General features: G+C 35.7%; 1 protein-coding gene across 1 annotated transcript in view; it reads left to right on the forward strand.

Annotated features, from left to right (window-relative positions):
- Il1rapl2 (interleukin 1 receptor accessory protein-like 2) overlaps nucleotides 1-17873 on the forward strand; it is a 1532967-nt gene that overhangs the window by 156292 nt on the left and 1358802 nt on the right. The window lies entirely within an intron of this gene.

Genomic DNA, 17873 nt, shown 5'->3' on the forward strand with positions numbered 1-17873 from the left:
TAAAAGAGACAGCAATGAAATAGAACAGAGGACTAAGGAAATATGATAAAGCTATGGAAACCTAATTTTAAAAAAATGTGTAGTAATCATGCAGTGGAGAAAAGTCATATTAATCAACAAATGGTGCTGGCAAAACTGGAGATTTGCTTATAAGAGAATGAAGCAAGTTTCATCTTTTGCGTTGTACTAAAATCACCTCAAAGTAGATCAAAGACCCTCTCTTAAAACCTGAAATGCTGAAAATGCTACAGGAAAACAGGAAATGTACTTCCAGGTACAATTTTAGGCAAGAACTATTTGATCAGAATTCCAAGAATCACCTGATGGGACTACATGAAATTAAAATGTTTCTTCACAGCAAAAGGAACCATCAACAGAACAGACAGCCCACAGAATGGGTGAAAATCTTTATCTTCTGTTCTTCAGACAAGGGTCTAATACAAGAATTTACAAAGAACTGCAGAATTAAACACCAAGGAAATAAAACTGCCAATCAACAAATGTGCTAATGAAATGAACAGATAGTTCTCAAAACAAAAAACACAAATGCCCAGTAACTATTTTAAAATGTATTCAACATCTTAAGTCATCAAGGAATTTCAAATTTTAACTACTTTGTGGTTCCACCTCATTCCAGTCCAAATAGATGTCATTAAGAAATCTGACAACACATGTTGTGAGGTTGTGGGGAAAGAAGAACCCTTATTCACTATGGGTAGACCATACACCAATTATCAAAATCAGTATGGAGGTTTCTTCAAAAGTTTAAAAAAGAAGTATCATATGCCTCAGCTATATCATTCATTGGCATATACCCAAAGGACTCTATCCTACCACAGAGATAGGTAAACATCAATGCTTATTTCTGTTCCTATTTATTATGGCAAAAAAAAGAAAACATCCTAGATTACCGTCAATACATAAATGTGTAATGAATATAAATATACACAATGGGAATTTATTCAGCAGTACAGAAAGGTGAAATTATAAAATTTGTAAGGAAATAGATCTGGAAAACAAACTAAGTGAGGCCACCTGGCCTAGAAAGGCAAATGCCACATTGTCTCTCTCATATGTGGATGCAAATGTGAAATGCACACACACACACACACACACACGCATACATCTGTATGCACATGTACACACACAGATATAAAAGCTGGAAAGGGGGTAAGAGGAAGTAAAATGGAAGTATAAGGAAGAATGGGGTGGGTAAATAAAGGTTACATGACTAAAATGTAAATAAAAATTAAAGAAGAAGAGGGAGGCAGCCAGGAGTTTGAGAGAGCAACATGTGATGATTTTACATGGAAGGAATGCTAGGAACGGGAAGTGGGAAATGATGTAATTATATACTAATTTCAAAAAGTAAAAATAAACTAGAAGTTGAAAATGGGAGAACTATGTAGATAATTGTCGGTCTATATATAAGCAATGTGGAGAATATGGGTAACTTGCAATTCTCAATTTGAAACTTTTCTGTGATTATTCATAAACTCTTCCTTTACTATCTTTCATCTCTTCTCTTCCCCTCTGCTAATACTTCTAGAAGTTAGCACATTTTACTTCTCTATTTTTAATTAAAATATAAATATATTTTGATCGTATTCTTTCCCCTTCCCCAACTCCTCCCCAGTCCACCTCATCTTCCTACCCATACAGTTTTGAGTTAGACAATTTACTTCTTTTTTTTTTTAAAGATTTATTTATTTATTATATATAAGTACACTGTAGCTGTCTTCAGATACACCAGAAGAGGGCATCGGATCTCTTTACAGATGGTTGTGAGCCACCATGTGGTTGCTGGGAATTGAACTCATGACCTCTGGAAGAGCAGTCGGGTGCTCTTAACCACTGAGCCATCTCTCCAGCCCGACAATTTACTTCTTAAGGTGTTCCTATTCCCGAGGACTGGGATCCTTTACGGTTCTATTTACATCAGTTTCTCTAGCCTTCTATTAAGTTTCCTTTCTGCTGGACTTCAAGAGGATCTTCACTTCTGGTTCAAATACAACTTGTATTGATTTGTTTATTGCTTAATTAATTATAGTTTTAAAAAATATAAAAATATTTTCAATTCAACCATGCAAAATTCAAGGTTGCAGGTGAAGTTAGGTTCTACAAAGTATCCTTTCCTGATATCATCTGAAATAGCACTAATCTATATCTGTTTTTCATGATACCTTCTTTCTCATTTTGTATAGATTTTTGGCCGGGAAATGTATTCCTAAAGAATATACTTTTTTATTGGGTATTTTTTTATTTATTTACATTTCAAATGTTATCCCCTTTCCTGGTTATCTACCCATAAACCCCCTATCCCACCCCACCCCCGCTTCTATGAGTGTGCTCCCCAACCCAACCACCCATCTCTTCCTGCCTCCCTGCCCTGACATTCTCCTACCCCGAGAGGTCCAGCCTTGGCAGGACCAAGGGTTTCTCCCCCCATTGGTGTCCAACAAGCCATCCTCTGTTACATATGCAGCTGGAGCTGTCTGTCTATGTGTACTCTTGGGATGGTGCTTTAGTCCCTGGGAGCTCTGGTTGGTTGGTGGTGTTGTTCTTATGGGGTTGCAAGCCCCTTCAGCTCCTTCAATCCTTTCTCCAACTGCTCCAATGGGAGCAGTTAAATCATTGGCTGTGTTGAACTTGTAGAATGGGTGCCCTGATGCATGGAATAAATTAGACTTTATTTTATTTTTACTTAAATTCACTTTGTTAAAATTCATATATAATGCTATGTCTTATGATAGTTCTTTAAGTTTGACTGGTATACATAGTAATGAATTATATGTTTGTATGACAGTTTATTCATTCTCTCTTTCAGCGACCAGTGTTAGGGTTTTTTCTTACAGTCTTGTGCTATGAATACTTCTGTGAACTTTCTTGAACACATTTCCAATCATATTGTAAGTGAATGTTTTTCTGGGATGTGTACTCAGGATTGAAAGTTCTAAGCCATATATCATACTAATGTTTACTTTTGGAGGAAATGTCTAACTGTATTCTAACTTTAGACACTTATAGACATTATTTTGTGTTAGTAAACTGCACATAACTTGGTGTCTAATATGTCTTGACATACCTTTCTTCTTTCGTCCCATGTGTTTCTTGTTTATAATATTTCCCTTGTCATCTAGCTTCCTTCCTTCCTTCCTTCCTTCCTTCCTTCCTTCCTTCCTTTCTTCCTTCCTTCCCTCCTTCATCCCTTCCTTCCTTTCTTTCTCTCTTTTTGTCTTGAGACAGAGCTTCAGGCAATAGGCAAGTCTGACACAGAACCCCAAGTGCAACTGGTCCAAACTTCCTTCGGCCTCTCTAGTGCTGGGATTACAGGTTTGCATAATTGCTATACCTGGCTCTTTTCATTAATTTTCTCCTGTGTTATCCATGGTTCTTATCTCTGTATAGAATTTCTTTATGTAGCTCTTCTACCAATTCTTGCTTGTTTTTCAGTGCCCTGGATAAAGTCTTCCAGAATCTTCCCATTTTTGTTTATATTCTTTAAAGTTTTTTTAAAAATAGGTCTTGGTATAGTTAAAAACAATAATCTTTTAGTATATCATTCAAATATACTACTCTGTGTCATTTAATAAATATTTTAATCTCTCTTTTCTATAAAGTTTGAATATGGATTTTGTCTATAATATGTGTCTGGGGAATACATATAGTAACATTATTTTTAGATATTTCTTACTTGCATTATTGAGTCTATTACTATGTCATTTCTGTCTTTTCTTATGGATGATACTGATTTTGGTTAGGTCATTTAATTTACCCCAGTTCCATTATTGCACAGTTTATGATAATATAAATTCATAATAACTCTTAATACCTTGGAAAATATCCCAAAGTTGATGCTTATTGTCAATTGTGTTCTGATTATTATTTGGTTCTTTTATCTTTCACATAAATTGTATCATCAAGTCACGTGAAATATAGCACTCTGTGTAGTTTGATTAGGATAAAACTAATAATTTTAAGATATTAAATATTCCATTTTTGTAGTTCTTTAAAATACATCTTAATCATGTTTTATAGTTTTCTAATATTCTATATATGTATTATTAGATTTGTTTCCAGACTCTTGAAATTTCTAATACTGTTTATTGCAAATTAGCCCTTTTCTTTAAGTACATTTTAATGGTTTACTGCTGGTAGATAGAAATGCAAATGTATCTTGTTCATTAATGTTATATGCAGCCACTTTGCTGTTGTTTATAATAATGCAAAAAACATACAGTTTGAATCTTTTCCAAAAAATTATTACACTATTTACAAGTAATCCACAAACAATTCAATTCTGTTTCTTGTTTTAAACCATTATACCTTTAATGATTTTATTACATTGGATAGAATTTAATGTACAATATTGAATTAAGATTGTAATGATAGCTTTTTTGTCAACTTGAGGTAAGCTAGAGTGACCTGGGACAGGGGAACCTCCATTTAGAAAATACCTCTGTCAGACTGTATTTGGGGCAAGTCTGCAAATGATTTCTTGATTAATGATTGATGTGTGAGGGCTCAGCCTACTATGGACAATGCCACCCCTAGAAAGGTAGCTTTGGGTTTTATAAGAGAGCAGGCTGAGAAAGTCAGGAGAAGCAAGTGAGTAAGCAGCCCTCCTTTATGACCTCTGCTTCAGTTCCTGCCCCAACTTCCCTCAATGACTATGATCTGGAAGTTGAAGCCAAATAAACACTTCACTTCTTAAGTTGCTTTTGGTTAGTATTTTGTTACAGTAACAAAAAAATTAAAACAAAACCTAACAAAATACAAGAAATAAAATGAAATAAAATCTTTCATATTAAAGTTGGATATGGCAACCCAACTGGAGGAAAAGAGTCCCAAGAGCAGGCACAAGTGTCAGAGATCAACTTGTTCTCATAGTCAGGAGTCTCATAAAAATACTAAACTAAAAATACTAAACTAAAAGCCATACTATATATGCAAAGGACCTGGTATACACGGATCCTTTTAGGTGCTGTGCTTGCTATGTTAGTGTGTGTAAACACATGTGTGCTTGCTTAATTGATTCAGAAGACCTTGTTTTCATGGTATCTTTCATTCCATGTGGCTCTTACACTTTCTGCCTCCTGAGCTCTGAGGGGAGGGATTTAATGGAGACCTCTGATTTAGGGTCTCTCTCAGCCCAGTGTCTAGCTCTGGGTTTCTGTATCTGTTCCCATCTACTGACAGAAGAAGCCTCTCTGGTGAAGACTAAATAAGTCACTGATATATGAGTATGGCAGAATATCAGTTAGACTCATTTTTTGACACTTGTTTATTTTAGATCACTTGTGTTTGGTTTTATCCTTGGTCTCTAGGGCTATCTAGTCTCTGATTCTTGGTTACTCAAGCAATGCCAGGTACAGGCTGCTTCTCATGGAGTGGGTCTTAAGTCATATCAGACATTGCTTTGTTACCTACACAAGTTTTGTACTAGCATTGTCCTAGCTTAACTTGCATGCAGGACAGAGTGAATGTCAAAAGTTGTGTGCCTGGGTTAGTGTCCATGTTTCTCCCTGGTAGAATGTGAAATACTTTCCCACACCAAAGAGACTAGAACACAGTAGTGAAAGATCCATATACAAACAGCTTGACTTCTGCACGTTCGATGACTTATCCTCAGCAATGGGGCCCCACTATTAGTTTGTGGAGAGCAACCCTTTGTCTTAGCAATAGGCTTGGTAGTTTGGTGATTTCCATGGGATCCTTGTGGCCAAGAATTGAACATAAAAGCCTGTCTCAGCATTGTAAACCTTGCCTGGTGACAAGAGATAACCAGCTGAGACTGCCATTACTAAGAGTCCTCATTAGGATCACCTTCATACATAGCAGGAAGTTTCCATTTCAATAGGTTTCGACAACACCCCCAACTCCCCCATTTCTAGACATCTCTCCCTTCACTCTCCCTCTCCCCCAATATCCCCCAGCTTGATCCCCCCAATCTAAACCCCGCCCACTCCCCATTACTCATAAAATCTACTTTATTTCCTTCCACAAGTGAGATCTGTGCATCTACCTAGATTCCTTCTCTTTACCTAATGTCTCTGGTAGCTTGGTTCCCATTTACTTAATGGCTAATAGCCCCTTTAGAAATGAATATATGACATACTTACCTTTCTGGGTTTGGGTTACTTCACTCAGGATGAATTTCTTTTCCAGTTCCACCTATTTGCTTGAACATTTTATGATGGCATTTTTAAAAACAGCTGATTAATATTCCATTTTGTACATATAGCATATTCTCTTTATCCATTTTTCTGTTGAGGGACATCTGGGTTGTTTCCAGTTTGGGGCTATTGTGACTAAAGCTGCAGTGAATATCGTTGAACAACTGTTCTTGTTGTAGGATGGAGTCTCCTTTGGGTATATGTCCAAGAGTAGTACAATGGGGTCTTGAGATAAATCGCTTTCTAACTTTTTAAAAAGCACCATATTGATTTCCATAGTGGCTATATAAGTTTGCACTCCCTCCAGCAATGGAAGACTGGTCCTTTTGCTCCACATCCTTTAGCATGAGATGTCACTTGTGTTATTGATCTTAGTTACTCTGACAGGTGTAAGATGGCGTCTCAAAGTGGTTTCCATTTTCCTTTCCCTGCTTGTTAAGGATGCTAACCATTTCTTTAAGTATGTCTCTGCCATTTGAGGTTCCCTTATTGAGAATTCTTTTTAGATCTGTACCCCATTTTTAAATTTAGATTTTTAATGGATATTTTATTTACATTTCAAATGTTATCCCCGTTTTTGGTTTCTCCTCAAGAAACCCCTATCCCCTCCTCCCTCCCCCTGCTTCTATGAGAGTGCTCCCCCACACACCCAAGTACTCCTTCCCGCCTCCCTGCTCTGGCAATCTTCTACACTGGGACATCCAGCTTTCACAGGACCAAGGGCCTCTCTTCCTATTGATGCCTGACAAGGCCATCCTCTGCTACTTATGCAGCTGGAGCCATTTGTTGCTTCATGTGTACTCTTGGGTTGCTGGTTTAGTCCCTGGGAGCTCTGGGGAGGTCTGGTTGGTTGATACTGTTGTTCCTCCTATGGGGTTGAAAACCCTTTCAGCTCCTTCAGTCCTTTCTCTAACTCCTCCATTGGGGACCCCGTTCTCAGTCCAATGGTTTGGGTGTAGGCATCTGCCTCTGTATTTGTCAGACTCTGTCAGAGATTCTCAGGAGACAGCTATACTCCTGTCAGTATGGACTTCTTGGCATCCACAATAGTGTCTAGGTTTGGTGACTATATGTAAGATGGATCACCATGTGTGGCAGGATGGCGTTTTCTTCAGTCTCTGCTCCACTCTTTGCCCTGTATTTCATCTTGTGAGAATTTTGTTCCCCCTTCTAAAAAGGACTAAAGCATCTGCACTTTGGTCTTCTTTCTTCTAGAGCTTCATATGGTCTGTAAATTGTATCTAGGACATTTCGAGCTTTTGGGCTAATATCCACTTATCAGTGAGTGCATATCATGTGTGTTTTTTAGTGATTGGGTTACTTACTTCACTCAGGATGATATTTTCTAGTTCTTTCCATTTGCCTAGGAATTTCATGAAGTCATTGTTTTTAATAGCTGAGTTGTATTCCATTGTGTAAGTGTACCACATTTTCTGTATCCATTCCTCTGAGGAAGGGCATCTGGGTTCTTTCCAGCTTCTGGCTATTATAAATAAGGCTGCAATGAACATAGTGGAGCACGTGTCTTTTTTATATGTTGGGGCATCTTTTGGGTATATGCCCAAGAGAGGTATAGCTGGATCCTCAGGCAGTTCAATGTCCAATTTTCTGAGGAACCTCCAGACTGATTTCCAGAATGGTTTTACCAGTCTGCAATCCCACCAACAATGGAGGAGTGTTCCTCTTTCTCCGCATCCTCGCCAGCATTTGCTGTCACCTGACTGGTGTGAGGTGAAATCTCAGGATTGTTTTGATTTTTACTGATGACTAAGGATATAATGGTTCTGGTTCAACTGGTGGACAGCATGAGAAGAATGCACATTGATCCATCTTTGTACAAAGCTCAAGTTCAAGTGGATCAAGGACCTGCACATAAAATACACTGAAACTAATGAAAGAATGTGAGAGAGAGCCTCGATCACATGGGCACAGGAAAAATTTCCTGAACAAAACACCAATGGCTTATACTCTAAGATCAAGAGTTGACAAATGTGATCTCATAAAACTGCAAAGCTTCTGTAAGGCAAAGGACACTGCCAATAGGACAAAAAGGCAACCCACAGATTGGGAAAAGATCTTTACCAATCCTACATCTGATAGAAGGATAATATCCAATATGTACAAAAACCTAAAGAAGCTAAACTCCAGAGAATCAAATAACCCTATTAAAAATGAGGTACAGAGCTAAACAAAGAATTCTCAACTGAAGAATATTGAATGGCCATGAAGCACCAAGTTTCTTAAGTTCTTTATATTCTTTTGGGATATTAGTCCACTATCACATGTAGAGTTAGTCACATTCTTTTCTACTCTGTAGCCTCCTGCTTTGTCCAATTGGCAGTCTTTGCCTTACAGAAGCTTTTCAGTTTTATGAGGTCCTGTCGATTAATTGCTGATCTTAATGACTGAATTAAGTTTCCATTCAGAAAGTTGTCTCCTGTACCCATATGTTCAAGGTTGTCCCACACTTACCCTTTAATTTATTTCTTTAAAAGTTTAACATTTTTTTTATCAAACAAGACTTTTATTTACATGATTTGTGTTACTCCAAGGTATTTTATATTATTCGACACTATTGCAAAAGGCGTTTGTTCCCAGATTTCTTCCTTAATGTCTTTGTTATTTGTATATAGGAGGCCTATTGATTTTTTGAGTTAATTTTGTATCTAGCCACTTCACTAAAGGTGTTTATCAGCAGTAGGAATTAACTGGTGGATTTTTTAGGGTATGTTATCACATCATCTGTGAATAGTGATACTTTGACTTCTTCCTTTCCAAATTGTTCCCTTGATATTCTTCAGTTGTATTGTTGCTGTAGCCAAATCTTCAGTACTAAATTGAACAGATATGGGGAGAGTGGACAATCTTTCCGTGTTTCTGATTTTAGTGTTGCTTTTATTTTCTCTCTAATTTGCTTTATATTGCCTTTATTTTGTTAGTTAGGTATGCCTCTCCCCAAGATTTTTGTTCATAAAAGGTGTTGATTTTGTCAAAAGCCTTTACTGCTTCTAATGAGATGATCATGTGTCTTTTCCTTTTAGTTTGTTTTTATTGTGGTTTACACTTACTGATTTCTGTTTACTAAACCAGTCCTACATCTCTAGGATGAAGCCTACTTGACCATGGTGGATCATCTTTTTTCCTGTGTTCTTAGATTCAATTTGCAAGTATTTTTGGTATCTCTGTTCAGGAGGGAAATTGGTCTGAAATTCTCTTTGTTTAGTCTTTATGTGGTGTGGGTATGAGGATAATTGTGTCCTCATAAAATGAATTAGGCATTGTTCCTTCTGTTTCTATTTTGTAGGATAATTTGAGGAATATTGCTATTAGTTCTTCTTTGAAAGTTTGGTAGAATTCTATACAAATACCATCTGGCCCTAGAGTTTCATTGTTGGGGGGCTATTAATGAGTGCTTCTATTCCACTAGGGTTATAAATTTATTTAAATCATTTATCTCATCTTGATTTAACTTTGATAAGTTGTACCTATAAAGAAAAATTGTTTCTTTAGGCTTTCAAATTTGGTGGTGTGCAGCATTTTAAACTATGTCCTTAGGATTCTTTGGATTTCCTTGGTGTCTTCTATTTTGTTCCCCATTCTGTTTCTGTTTGTGTTAATTTGGATATTCTCTCCCTGCCTTTTAGTTAGTTTGAATGAAGTGTTGTCTATCTAGTTGATTTTCACAAAGAACCAACTCTTTGTTTCATTGATTCTTTGTATTATTCTCTCTGTTTCTGTTTTACTGATGTTAGCCCTCAGATTGATTACTTCCTGCCCTCTACTCCTTTTGGGTATGCTTACTTCTTTTTGTTTTAGAACTTTCAGGTAGGCTGTAAAGTTGCTAGTATGAGATCTCTGTAACTTTTTTTTTTTTGATGTAAGCACTTAATGCTATGAATTTCCTCTTAGCACCGCTTTAATTGTGTCCCATACGTTTGGATATTCTGTGTCTTCATTTTCATTGAATTCTAGATATTTTAAAAAGCCTTTCTTACTTCTAATTTGACCCATTTTTCATTTAGTAGAGAGTTTCCATGACTTTGTAAGCTTTCTGTGGTTGTTGATATCAAACTTTAATTCCTGGTGAATTCTTGTTTCTGATAGGAAACAAGAAGTCATTTCAATTTTCTTCTATCTATTGAGACCTACATTGTGACTGAGTATGTGAACAATTTTGGAGAAAGTTCCACAAGCTGTAGAAATGATGATATATTCCTTTCTGTTTGGGTGAAATGTTCTATAAATATCTGTTAGGTCCTTTTAGTTTAGAACATTTGTTAACTCCAGCATAACCTGTCCATTAGTGAGAGTGGGGTATTGAAGTCTCCCACTATAATATAAGTATCAATATGTGATTTAAGTTGTAATAAAATTTCCTTTACAAACTTGAGTGCACTTCTGTTTAAGATATTGATACTAAGAACTAAAATGCCATCTTGATGAATTTTTCCTTCGATTACTATGTAGTATCCTTTCCTATGTCTTTTGACTACTGTGGACTTGATGTCCATATAAAAATGGTTACACCACCTTGTTTATTGAGTTCATTTGCATGGAATATCTTTTGTCAACTCTTATTCTGAGGTAATGTCTATCCTTAATATTGAGGTGTGTTTCTTGTTTACAGCCAAAGATTGGATCTTATTTTTCCCACACTATCTATTCATGTCTTTTCATTGGGGAATTGGGACCATTGATATTTAGATTTATCAATGACCAATGGTTGTTAATTTCTGTTATTTTGTTGCCGCTGCTTCTGGTGATGGTAATGATGATGATGATAGTGGTGGTGGTGATGGTGGTGTGTGTGTGTGTGTGTGTGTGTGTGTGTGTGTGTGTGTGTGTGTGTGTTGCTCTGTTGCAGAGCTGGGCTCTGGGTAAACAAAGCCATAATATGGTTTTTAAACTATAGGTTGTGAGGCATCCTTTTTGTTGTCTGTAATCTAAAACTGTATAAAACAGAAATTATTCCTTTCTCTTGAAATGTTATTGGAAGTAAGCTTTGAGGTAGTATTTGCAGGAAGGCTTCAGCACGGAAGCCTTCCTTACTTTAAATTTAAGTAGTATTATGGCAGTTAATTTCTGTATAGTGTGATTTCTGTATAGTGTGACATGTTCCCATTTTCAGTTTTTAGAAATGGTGCTCTTCAACTGAATGGTATTACTGTATTACTGTTACTTGTCCTTATGTCCACTTTTCTTTCATTCGTATGATTTGTGTTCTTGCTTTTTTTCTTCAACCAGTCTCACTAGAAATTTACCCACTTTTATTACTTTTTTCCTGCTGGAAAAAGACAGTTTGGGTTTCTTTTTCTCTTCATTAATTAGCTTTTGTCTTTACTTTATTATCCCCTCCCTTCTTCCTTTGACTTTGCTCTCTTGATTTTTTATATATCCGCTTATGATAGCATGCCATAAGGTTTTTGGCTTGCCACTCTTTGTTATGGCTATTCAATGCTATATTTTCTCCTCAGGATATTGCTTCTATTGTATTCAAGAAGGTTTGCTCTACTGTGTTTTCATTACCTTGTTTCTGAGTATTTTTACATTTCAATTGAATGGTTTGATTATAGGACTAGGTGACTTAGATGCTTGCAGTGCAGTCTGCACATAGTTGAGTACCCTCTAATATATTGAGTCTGATCAGACCTGGCAGAATTATGAGTTACTAGTAAATTTGCTAAACCGCTTCATTCAGTATTTATTGAATTTAAACTCAAAGAAACATCTAACTAGGAGCTGGAAAAATGGCTCAGTTGTTAAGAGTATTTACTGTTCTGGTAGAGGGCACAAGTTTGGTTTGAAGAACCCATGTCCATGGGCTCATAAATACCTGCAAGTCCAGCTCTAAAGGATCCAACAACTGCTTCTAGCCTCTGCAGGCACCTGCACTAGCATGCACACACACACACACACACACACACACACACACACACACACACACACAAACACACACACACACAAAACACACACAAAATAAACACATCAATAAATAATAAAATAAAATTTTAAAAAAAGTAACCCAAACCCTAAATATTTGGCCTGTTCCTCATTTGTAGGGACTCTGAGATAGTATAAGAAGATATTTTTGTAATTTAAAAAGACATGTCAGCATATTCCAGGACAATAGTCTCCAGAAAACTCAGGGCAATTGTTTGCCCCTGATTTTCAGAGTGTTTTTCTTTTCTTTTCTTTTTTTTTTTTTTTTTTCAGAGCTGGGGACCGAACCCAGGGCCTTGTGCTTGCTAGGCAAGCGCTCTACCACTGAGCTAAATCCCCAACCCCTAGAGTGTTTTTCTTAAAGCAATCAACATTTATAAAGTTCCAGTTCGTAATACATTGTGAACACAATATTATCAAAATCATACATAGGCAAGCTAATGATGTCCTATGAGATAGCAAAAGATCCAGTATAATATATTACAAGTATTCAATGTTTTCTTTGAATAAGATGGTAAAAATTAGAGAGAAGTGTATTTTTGTTAGGTTAGACTACTTTGGGTCTTTTCTGGGTACAGATATATATATATATATATATATATATATATATATATATATATATATATATATATATGAGAGAGAGAGAGAGAGAGAGAGAGAGAGAGAGCGCGCATTGGCCAGAATGCTAACTACACACCAGGTGCTAGACACTATGCTGAGTTTCTTCAGGATCTTTAAATTCCTGCATCTAGAAGAGCAGCTGTAAATTAGAGTATCATACTGATTGAGAATGAACATAATTCACTGTTGGTTTTTAAGACATGACTCTTGAATGAAAGCAAAATATGGTATTTTTTTGCAAAATATGGTATTTAAATTGGACATGAAAAGCATAAAAAAAACCCTCCCACATCTTTGATGGTATCATTATTTTCTGCTTCTCATGGGACTTTGCAGTATTTTTAGTTTGCTGTTTTGTTAGCCAGGGAAATTCCACGGGTTTTCATTACTCTTCTGTATACAATAGTCTTTTTTATATATATATTAAGAACTCAGTGAAAATATGTTTCATTTTTAAAACAATTATTGAAACGTATATATTTTGGAACTGAGAAAATTATTATAGAATTTGTTCATAGACCACTGAGAGAGGACAATGATTTTTTCTTGCCATCTTACCATTCCCATTTATCATGTCTTTCCTTAATTCTTGGCATTTGCTCATAGACCACAGGACTTGTGCATCCGTATGGATTAGTGTAGCTCACAGTGTCCAATAATTCCTAAACATGTTATGCATTTCTCTTTTGTGAGCACACAGTTATCATGAAGAGTGTTTAAATATTCCTTTTGATAAAACTAGGGAGAAAGATGTGCAGTATGCGTCTGTGGTGGTATTAGAATAGCCTTCCTTAATGGGGTGCTGATCTAAGAACTGACTTGGTTTTGGGAATTGTGCTAGAGATATGATATTCTGGAGTTTTCATTTATTTTAGTCTACAGGTCTCACAAATAATTTCCTACTACTTAGTTCTTTTACATGTCACTTTATTCTAACTAACAGTCTGTTTTGATTTTCATTTTATGAAATTATATAAGTTTCATTTATATGCTATAAATATATATAGTATGAAATTTTTTAATAAAAATGAAAAGAACTACCATTCTAGTGCTGCAGTTTACAGTAGGTTTGCTAACTTTGTCTTTGGAGGTCCAATATTACATAATGTCTGCTCTTCTTAAATGTTTTTATTCTTTTTTAAAAAAATAGGGGTTCTATTTCTATGGTGGTTTTCCCACATTTATGTCCAAACTACAAAAGTCATCCATTATTTGTAATGGCTTACTTCAATATATTTTGCATGTGACATATAACACACATTTCAAAGAAATCATAAAGCATATATGTACAACCTGGTGAGCTCAAAGTGAATCTTCACGGAATACTAATGTTGAATAGAAGATACACTATGCCCTGTTATTATGAAAGAGTGACGTCTGAGTAACCAATGCCTCAGACCCAAGTGAGTAGCAAATCTCCTGCTGGGTGAGACTCAAAGTAATGGCACAACCTTCTGATGGCATGTGCAGAAAATATCCACTGTAGCTTTTCCACTCAGATATTTAAGGCCTGAAGAGTGCTTCCCTACAGAGACTTCTCCTACTGAGATTGGCTAAACATGTCTCCTTTTTTAGCTGTATATTTTAGCCCTCCATTCATGTTTATCTGAATGTAAGAACTCCGACTCCTCATTCAGCTGTATGCAATAGCACTGCCTCTCTGTTCAATTGTATATAATAAACATTCCAAGCTTCTAGGAGCCCAGACTACCTGATCCCATGTCCATGCATATGTCCTTTCTTCATTACCTTCTCCTCATACTGTGGTATAATTATGATTCTAATCTTTATGGCATGAATGCTTACACATTTATTTTTAATTTTACTTTTTAAGTGTCCATCTGTAATCACACAAGTTAAACAACTATTTTTGAATGCTGCTTCAAGGGAAGTGTATATTATTAGTAAGTAGTAGATAGCAGTATATGTTATTTTGTCCAGTTTACTCATTGTTATAATTGTAAGTTTCACAAAGCTCTATTTTCATTGTTATACAGGTTTTTTTTTCTTCTTTTTCTCTAGAATGTCTTTATGGAGACCATTACAGACAGCACTTGTACATCGTGGCTGGGTGGCTACAAAAAAATCCCCCAGACAGTTTTCTACATCAAATTAGAAAGGCTTAAAAGTTTACACATAAAATAAATAAATCTTTTTTTAAAAAGTGTGTAAAATTCAGAGTTTTGATGAATTCATTTTAAGAATATTTGCATATGTTTTGTCTTCTACACCATGTATACTTTATAAAGCTTTATCTCCAGATCAACAGTACTAAGGGGTAAGGACTTAGTGGGGAGTGGTTAGCTACTGGCGAAAGTAGTCTAGTGAAAGGGTTAGTGCTACATATAAAAAGCTTGCTGCCTTTTTGTTCCTCTCTGCCATATGAGGAGCCATTTGCCCAAATTTTCCCACATGAAATGTAACATGCACTTTAAATGCTCCTTTCCATCCTATAATGCACAACGAGAGGACCTCACTAGATAGAAAGCGCTGAGGAGATGATTTAGGACATTGCAGGCTTCAGAACTGAGAAGCAATTTCTGTTCTGTGTAAATTATTCAGTTTTCTATGTGTTATAGTGTCAGAAAATAGACTAATGCAGGGACTTCCTTTCCAAAAGCCTTAGCCTCTCAATAATAACACATTAGAGATGATATGTGAATCTGTGGATTTTGGAGTTTCACGAACATTTAGAACATAATGGTAATATTAAGAAACCGTGTCAATGTGCATGTTTTTCAGTTATGTGTCTGCTCAGAAAGAGTTATTCTTTTTCTAATATGCCACACTTTTCTCTACACACTTCTTTTTACATATTGTCAGAGGAATATTCTGTTTCCAAATTCTTTTCTCTATTGCATATATTGGCAAGCCCTGATTTTATTGCCAATAACTACTACTACTACTTTTCTTATACCTAGAATCTCTATTTTTCACTATATTAACCATGTTCTCATGCTTATTCTTTGCTTAAATATTTCTTTCTCTTCCTTGGTTCTAGCAAAATCACTTTTTAAAGTCTATGTCTGAAAATATTTTACTATTTGAAGCTCAGTGATTCTATTTCTAGGCTTTCTTACTGCTTGCCTCTACTGTTCAATTGCTTGGTTTGGCTGCTATCTTATTTGTGTCAGCGCCCATGTTAAAATATTTGTTTTGGAAATACCTTGACACTTTAGCTAACACTACTTTCTTTTCTGGAATACTTTTTTGCTGCATCTGCCAGACGCCTGAGAAAACCAGCAATTTGGGATTACATTAGTTAGTATTAAGAGCAAGGTAGTCTGACTTACTAAAATGACTCAGAGCAGAATTTCAAACTATGTGACAGCGGTTTTACTCTTATTCCACTCTGAGTCTTACGGTATTACTATCTAAGGTTTCAATTTTATGTCTAAGTATTTTGCCAGAGCTTGTACCATCACTGAATTGCTTAATCATCAACTGTCTGAGATAGTGCACCAAATCCAGAAATTATCTATATAAATTCTATTGATATTGCACTTTTCCTATTTTTAGCCCTTTTACAACTTACTCCTGCATGTGTTTCGCAAGTTCATAGGGACAAAAATTAAAGGAAAGTAAGAGAGGGTTTGGCGGGATGCTCGCTCAGCAGTTAAGAACATTTACTGACTTTGCAGAGGATCCAGATTTGGTCCTGAGAATCCAAATGACAGCTGACCACCATCTGCATTTTCACTTCCAGGGAATCTGATGCCCCTTCTCTTGTCCTTGGGCATCAGTCCTGCATGTGGTACAGATATGAATGCGAAACTCACATACAATCAAAATATTAATAAAATCTTTAAGAAAAGTAAGTTGGGATACATTTCCTTGCCTCGTTCCCTCCCCAGAATCTAACTTTAAGATGTGGAAGCTCTATGGGTTTTTTCAGCAGCGGTGGGATGGGTTTTGTCTAATTATAGGCAGTGGTTTTGGCCTGTAAATTTTTTGAATTTTCTTTTTTTAATTTCTACATATAATATTAAAATTTCCAATTGGTATGTCACAAGAACCAACCATTATGAATGGACATGTGATCAATAAGCATGGATGCTTACCACTTCCAACTTATCTGTTAAATATCCCATTTTAAAATGTCACTGAAATTGCACATGTTCACAGTGTCATGTTCTATATACACATTGTAGAGTGACTATATGAAGCTCTGACATATAACCCCATACACTCATTTTCTGTACATAGAACATTTTAAACATATTTTTAGTAATTTGGAATTTACTAATTATTAATATATAGTTATTAACAGTGATTATTATTCTTTGAAATAGATTTCAGAAATTTATTCTCCCTCTCTAACTGAAATTTAATACTCTTGGTCAAGATTTCTCCTTTCACTGGCTCCTTCCCCTTTAGGACATTATAACCATCCTTCTCAATTTGCTGGTATGTATGGTTTTCTTCTTGAAATTTAAGTGTGAAATAATACATTAAAATATGAAATAAGCCAGGTGGAGAAAAGAAAATACTACAGCATCTCACTTATATTTGGAATCTTAAAATGTTAATCATTTTATAGAGTTTCCTATGGCTACAACATCTAAAATTTTATCTTTCTTCTCCAGACCCTAGTGCTCCTTATTCTTCCAATTTTGCCATCAAAAACTTATCATTTTCTAGTATTGGATAACATTTGCTTTTATAAAGTATATTTGTTTTTATTGTCAGCATTATGCCACAAAAAATTTAAGTTCTATACCAAGCACAAAATTATTGTCTTACTATAATTGTGTAGTAAATATTTTCAAAGACTGGATGGTACCAACTAATACATCAGTCACCATTAATGTAAGTGGGAAAAACATCTTCAATAATTTTTAATTATGAACAGCTTACTACAGGAAATCATGGCCACTCAAACACATTGCCTAGATTTTATGCAATTCCTCTAGGCCCCAGAGGAATATGATAGAGGCTAGTATTCCAGTAAGATTCTCAAAGCAGTGCAGTCAATCTGGTTCATTATGGGTCAGTGATAACTTTGATTCATTCAAAAAACCCAGAGAGGTATATGTAAGTAACACATTAAAGTTGACTTGAAGAGCATACCCATTATCCAAAGACAAATAATTTTTTCTATTATCATTACAGCTGTTTCCTAATAGTCTCAGAAGT

This window comes from Rattus norvegicus, chromosome X (assembly GCF_036323735.1).
Source record: "Rattus norvegicus strain BN/NHsdMcwi chromosome X, GRCr8, whole genome shotgun sequence".
Taxonomy (NCBI): Eukaryota; Metazoa; Chordata; class Mammalia; order Rodentia; family Muridae; genus Rattus; species Rattus norvegicus.